Source organism: Podarcis filfolensis, assembly GCF_964270895.1.
Source record: "Podarcis filfolensis genome assembly, chromosome: 1".
NCBI classification, from domain to species: Eukaryota; Metazoa; Chordata; class Lepidosauria; order Squamata; family Lacertidae; genus Podarcis; species Podarcis filfolensis.
Genome location: NC_139604.1, coordinates 26,550,824 through 26,557,925, shown reverse-complemented (window position 1 = coordinate 26,557,925; position 7,102 = coordinate 26,550,824).

Below are 7,102 nucleotides of genomic sequence, written 5' to 3'. Positions count from 1 at the left end.
CCAAACTGATGCAGCTCATTCTTCATAGTTATTCATTTATGACAGTTGTAACAAGTGAAGCCATAAGTCCTTATAAAACCAAGGGCCCCCTTTTGAATACTTGCAAGCAACAAGGAAGCAAATGGCGACCTACTCACACCTTGATACTGGGCGTGCTGCCACCTTGTTCTCCAAACCTAGAGAGGGCAAGGAAAGGATGTGGGCCTTAGCAGTGGTGGCAGGTGTCTCTGGGAGCCATGGCAAAGCATATTCTCTCACTGGTGGTGGGAATGGAGTGACTCATTCCGGAATCCCCCAGCACTGAAATGAGTCTGATGGCTTGTGTGGGAATATGCTCTACTGAGACTCTGGGAAGGCCTTCCACCTCCACCAACCTGGGGAGACAGTGAATGGTAGTGGGAGAGATGGGCACTCAGCAAAGCCAACTGGAAGAGCAGCTTAGACTGTAAGCTCAAGGGCCTCCTACAGATTTCAACACATGTTGATTTTTTGACAGCCCTCCCTCCACAAATATTTATAGTTGCCACACGTGGAAGGTAAACAGAACTGCCTGGCTGCCAAAGTGTTAATGGTCTATGCCAGCCCTGATGTCTTGGACTACAGCTCCCATTAGCATAACCAATGGTGAGTGATTACAGCAGCTGTAGTCTAAAAACTGTAGGACATCAGGTTGGTCTATGGAAAAGCAATATATAGTTCAAGAAGCAGACCTAAAGGGTTAGTTGCTTGAGCAGAAAGCTCGTTTCAGTTTCTGCTCAATCTCTATATCGATAAGAATCAATGGTGTCTCGCCCTTCCTCCTTCCTCTTTGTTCTAATGAATAAATGACTCACCAGAACTTTGCCCCAACTAGGGCCAGGCCAGTCAGACTCACATGGAAGCCCACCATCCTCTAAAATGGAACAATGATGCTCAGAAGACCTGCCCCTTAACAAACATTTCCCCCCTGAGGAACTATTCTGCAGATGTCTAAAAATGCATTAAGAAACATTTAGGCATTTTCCTATATGTGTATAAAAATAGCAACGGAATGATATATGAACAGCCAGCATCCATTCCAAGAGAAAATATTTGCGGATGTCCAAGTTCTTTTTGCTGTACAAAGTTCTCGGTCGCCAACAGAAAACAGCCTGCTTCTAGTAACCTTGTATATTTCACAAGTTATTTATTAGAACATGGGATATATTCTTTCCTGCTTCTGGATTATCTTGGAATGTGATGAATGTGACAAGTAGAAAGGAGATCCAAATCAAAACACATAATTTTAATGAGTGAGAAATGTTTTGTGGCCTGTTTCTTGGTTAGTGAATTGAAGTTAGTGAATACATGGCAACTGAGAGTCATATTAACTGTTCCCACATTTATCCCCTTTCCGATTAATTCTGGCTTGCTAGGAACAGCCCCCAAATGCATAGCACAGCCTATTACATTCATGCACACACCATTGATTACATCTTAAGACAGCAAAAACACGTATATTTCTTTCCTCTCTCTTTTATTTAAAGTGCGAGGGAATATAGTGGGAGAGGATTCACAGTGGCATATTGGAGGAACTTTCTCATATCAAGTTAGACCACTGGTCCAGTATTGTTAACGTTGACTGGGTTTCAGACAAGATATTCCCAGTCCTACCAGGTAGCAGGTGCCCTACCACTGCACAGTGCCAGATTAAACGCAGTCTAAATCTCAGGGGCCTCCTTGCAAATTATCTCCTAATATGTTCTTGTAATTTTCTTTCAAGATCAAATCAATATTTTGATCCTATGTTGTGGGCCCCGTAGGCTCGTGTCTACTCTGCCTATCGGGTAATCCGACATTGCCACTGAGCTACAGCCCCTTTCCTGAACTTTTCCTATTATCACCATATAATACTTATCCCAAGCTTATAAACAACCACTTACCTGGCATCTATGGCAAACAATACAAAAAGGCAAACATGGAAGCTTTAACATTTTCTTCCTCTTTACACTCAAGTGGTGAAAATGTATGTGAACTTAATTGCAAGGGCTGGTGTATCCCAGTTGACAGTCATTTTCCCTTTCCTTCTTGAGCTTTCAGGTTGGACAGGATGTAGATATGGGATACAGTGAAAATACTGGTTAGTTTGCAAGACACAAAGCACTTGCTTATTCAATCATCATTGATCTGTCATGGGCCACAAATGGACAAAGCTAAGACTTTGTATCAGTTCATACATTAAACTCTACAGTTTAAGGATGAGACCAGGACCAAGGTCTCTGCCTAGAAGAGGGGTGGTGAACTGGACCTGGTCTGGATTTCCCCACCTTTGATGGGCCATTTTTACAGGTGGGCCAATCACTTGACACCCTTAAGACATCAAATGACCCATTTGTAGCATGGTAAGCTGCACTAGAACGGAAAATCCATCCCCAAGCAACTGGAGCTTGAAGCTCCCATCTATCAGTACCCATGGAAATGGCATGTATACTTACCTTCTTTCCAGCTTGCACACTCTGGAACGTACATACAGTTATGTACATGCATTGATTTATTTGGTGTCCAGATGTAGGTAATTTCATGCAGACATAGGGTTCACACAAAACAACATTCGGCTGCTTTAGACTAGAACTACATATAAGGGCAGCACTCTAGTTGCTATAGCAGATAGATTTCCAAATTCATCCTCAATACTTTCCCCTCCAGTGATCAATGGGATAGCCCCACTTGCATTTACTTGGCTGTATTTTTAGCAGAGAATCCATGCGCCAATCAGCCTTTAAAATGCAACTGATGCTGGAGGAAATTGTCTAGCATCTTTATTTTTTAAGTGGATACGAATTGCATTATAGCAGCGGGCCTTTGGCAATTAGTTTTGCCTATTTAAAAAATAAAGGTCAGGGTTATCAAAGTTGAAATGTACATGAGATGCTTTAAAACAAACATTGATTTGTTAAAGGCAAGGCATGCTTCCTTTAACATGGGAAAAGAGACATGACTGGTGGCTGAACCAGTCTGGTATGCAGATGGCAAAGCTGGAAGAATCCCTTTTTGTTTTCTGTTTCTGGATTACATCTGCCTTTACTCATTTGACTCTAACCAGTAATTCTGTTTTCTAAAATTTTGTCGCCAGTCAATGCTGCTGTTTTCTTGCAGTTTAGCATCGTAATTTTGAACAGATTAAAGGATAGAAACAGCATCTTAAATGGGATTAGCTTTGTTTCCACATTTGCAGTTCCAGAACTGTAATGCCACATCAGGATATACATGCCTACCTCAAGGAGTACTTGTTCACTCACCACAAGACTAAACCCATGTTATCTACAGCCAGTTACAGCACTTTTGTGATAACAACAACAGGGCAAGTTGTCATTGGCTTTGAGCTTCTCTTTCTTTTTTAACTCAAATGTTTCTACTGAGTTTGGTTGGTTGCTCTACGATGGTCACTAGATAAGAAAAGCCATTCATGACCCATGATTTCTGTACACCCACACCTTTCTATCCAGCCAAGCAAGAGCAGAGCCGGCTCACTGATGAGGCAGGGTGAAGCCCCACTGCTTCTGCCACCAGTGGTGGAATGTCCCCCTCTTGCCAAAGTCAGTGAGGGGGGTTGTTCTGGCGCATGGCGTTTCCTCTTGCCTTCCCTGCCTCTGGGGCAGAGACGAGCGTCAAGGGGCTTTGCAGAACGCCCCCTCACTCTTGCCAAGTTTGGCAAGGAGGAATGCTCCGGTGAACAATGGAAGTGGTGGTGGTATGGTGGCCCAATCCATTTTTGCCTCTGGTGGTGAAACAAGACAGGCCACTTCTGAGCAAGAGGCATGATCAGACAACAATGACACATTCCAGACAGACAAAAACACTCAAGGAAGTTGTGAAGGAGGGCTGGGGAGAATGTAGACTGAGACCTCCAAAGGCCAGACAAGAGGAGCATTCAGTTTCTGGTCCTGAGGTATGCCATCCCTGCACTATGGGATGAACCCACAAACGTGGTTGCCATTTCTAAAAGGGGCTGGTAGCCATGTGCATGTGTGTCACTTCAAGAAAGCATACAACCTACAATTCAAAGGTGCATTGGGTTATACTCAGACGAAAGTTGTTTATTTATAAGATTGCTTACTCACTCTTCATCATAGGAGTCCCGGGGCAGGTTACAATATAATAGTTGATAATATGGTAGAGCCTTAAAAGGATGGTGCAACAATAAAACTGCTAGCACATCTGACTGCATGGGGTAAAACAAATGCACAAGGATCCCGACTTAAATTTCCTCATGTGTACATGAAGCTTCAAACTCCTCTTTGGTAAAACTATATAGGCTCACAGGGTTATGTTCCCTTTAAGGGGCAGGGATGGGAAAGAAGCATCTGATTGGTGCTGTGGGTACTTTCCACTCTGATAATAACATAACATGACTGAGAGCAAAGGAGAAAATCTACAAGTCTATGAGCATTCAACACCACTCTCTCCTGCATTTCATTAATGATTCACAGCATTAACGGCAGAAGCAACAAACACAGGAAACAGCTCATTTCTTGGATGCCAGCACAATGACCAGCAGGTAATTAAACTAAAGAAAGCATTTATAACAGAACAGGGTATGCAAACCTGGTGAGGTGGCTATTAAAGTGAGACCAACAACAGAATTGTAGCTTGGATGCATCTCTTAAGTGGGAACTGTGTGTGCTGCTTATAGGGTGAAGGTGTTCCTGCACATATCTTGGCTCTGCATATGCAGTATATACCGTATTGGCCTGAATATAAGCCTCACTTTTTTTACCAAATTCTGACCCTGAGAAGTTAAAGTGCGGCTTAAATTTGCGACCTTACAAAAATCGGCTTTTATGATATCGCTGCTGAAACAGACCTACAGTAAAACAGAATGGGTGTGAGTGCCTGCGGTATTTTAAGGGAGCAGCTTATGTCTTTTTTTCTCCCCCTCCTTTAAATTTTAAAGGTGTGGCTTATATTCGGGTGCAGCTTAGTTGGGCCAATACGGTACATGGGGTGGGTAACTTGTTTCCCAAATAGCTTTGGCCTAATTTATTGTAGGTTGCAAAATATACCAAGAGAGCCTAGTTCGGTCAGAATCGAGTATATACTTCCAGAGTTAATGTTAAATACATTACTTCTGGTAAATGAGCCACCATAGTCACTAGAGGGCTGTGAAAATTTGAGAAGATGGTGAAATGGCAATTTTGTAGGCTCACTGATTTCCATGTCAACTAATTTAATATACATCACCACCTGCCAGCAATGCCCACCAGTTAACTGGAAAAAACACCTTATGGGAGCACTTAAACAGGGTTTTAAATAAAGGTAACAGCTGGTTCTCACGTCACAAAAAGCATCCATTTGCTGATATACTAGATCTGCACAGTAGTTAGGCAATACTTATTCTAGGACACTAAGTGTTTTAAGTTGTGCTTTGTATTTGAGTTGTACCCTCAATAGTGAATAATCTTTGCATCTCCCTTATTACGAGTATGTGAGCATGCAAGACCACACAGCAAAGGGAGCTACACTGGATTCAGACCTTGCTGTAACTCCATTGACAGAGGACTACAAAAATCACAATTTCCAATTTTTAAACCCTTTGTTAGCAGGTTTACTTCTCAGGCAAAGTATGCACTGATTTCAGTGCTGAAGGATAGGAATTGTTTTAGTAGCCGCCTCCCCAATCGTGATCACTGGTGGACCGCCCCACCCAATATACATACACACATTCAAGAGTAAATATGCTAGGCAGGATGTAAATAATGATTCCTACCACACACTATGAACAAAAATAGAGGATATTTCACTCACCTTTTCAAGTGAAAAATGTAGGCAAAGCGCTGTTCCTTTACAGATCTCATACAGATGACCAACATCTGTAAGGTTCTCTCGCCCCTGTGTAACAAACTAAGGCAGAATTTTTCAAACTTTTCCAGCTCAGCTCCCTTTCCAAGTTTACACCTTCTGCCCCCACTCCGTAAGTGTCAATCATCTCCTCCATAGGTATCTAAGGGTGAGGAACCTGTGATTCCCCCACATTCCAACTCCCACCAGCCTCAGGCAGCTTGGTCAGTGGTCAAGGATGATGGGAAGAGCTGGAGAGTCAGTTTCCTCTCCCCAAGCCTACAAAAATCATTTAAGCACAGCTGTGTCCACTGCAGACTATCCAGGACTTTGGGTGGTGGGTAAGACACGCTGCGTCTAAGGGTCTTTACACCCACTCTTCATTCATTTCAAACCTGACGGGGATCCCATCCTACAATTTGGGAACTAGAGCTCCCAATTATCCACTTGGGGCAAAACATTTCTAGGCACGGTTAAAAATTCATTAATCTCTAGAAAACAACCAAACACAAAAAGAAGGGTCACAAAGCAAAGTCATGACTATAACATGACTAGAAAGATATACCACACCATACCACCTGACTAGATTAAGTTTGGGATCCCCCATCCCTACAGTTTTGGACGCATATGAAAAGATGACTATTAACAGTGGTTTCCTAACTATATTTCAGGGAATCCTGGAGTACCTGGGAAGGTTCTCAGGGATCCCTTAATGAAAATATCATTTGTGGCAATCAATTTTACAACTGCAGAGGAACAGTGGGAACACCCTTAAGGTCAGCCTCAGTTGAAGTAGGGGGAACACAAAATCTAGCAAACCTCATGAAAATTTGAAAGCCACTGTTTTGCTAAACTATGTGTAGAAATTTCAACTACTCTAAAATTTAGTGAGACTTCCCCCAGTTTAATATGTCTTGTACCATATTACTTAGTACGAAATTTTGGGGGAGTCATCTTTCAACCAAGGCTATTTATAATTTTACAAAACACTGCCAAATGCAGGAATATGGCTGAAATGAATATTTAGTCAGGAAACATGTCATAGTTCTGGAAGAGAACATATCGTAACACACGGTACATGAGAAAAGTAAGAGCTGCAGAGCCAATGATTTACAATAATTCCCATGTTATATGATCTAGATGCATTTTCTCCATGTGGTTCACTGCACACTGCAATTAAACTGAGGATTCAATCTCAACATGATCTTGTCTTTTCCTTCACTATAACTGAACTTGAATACAAAGTTATTCAATGTCTTTTGGAAAATAATAGCACAAGTATAAACACAATCATCCACTACAATTC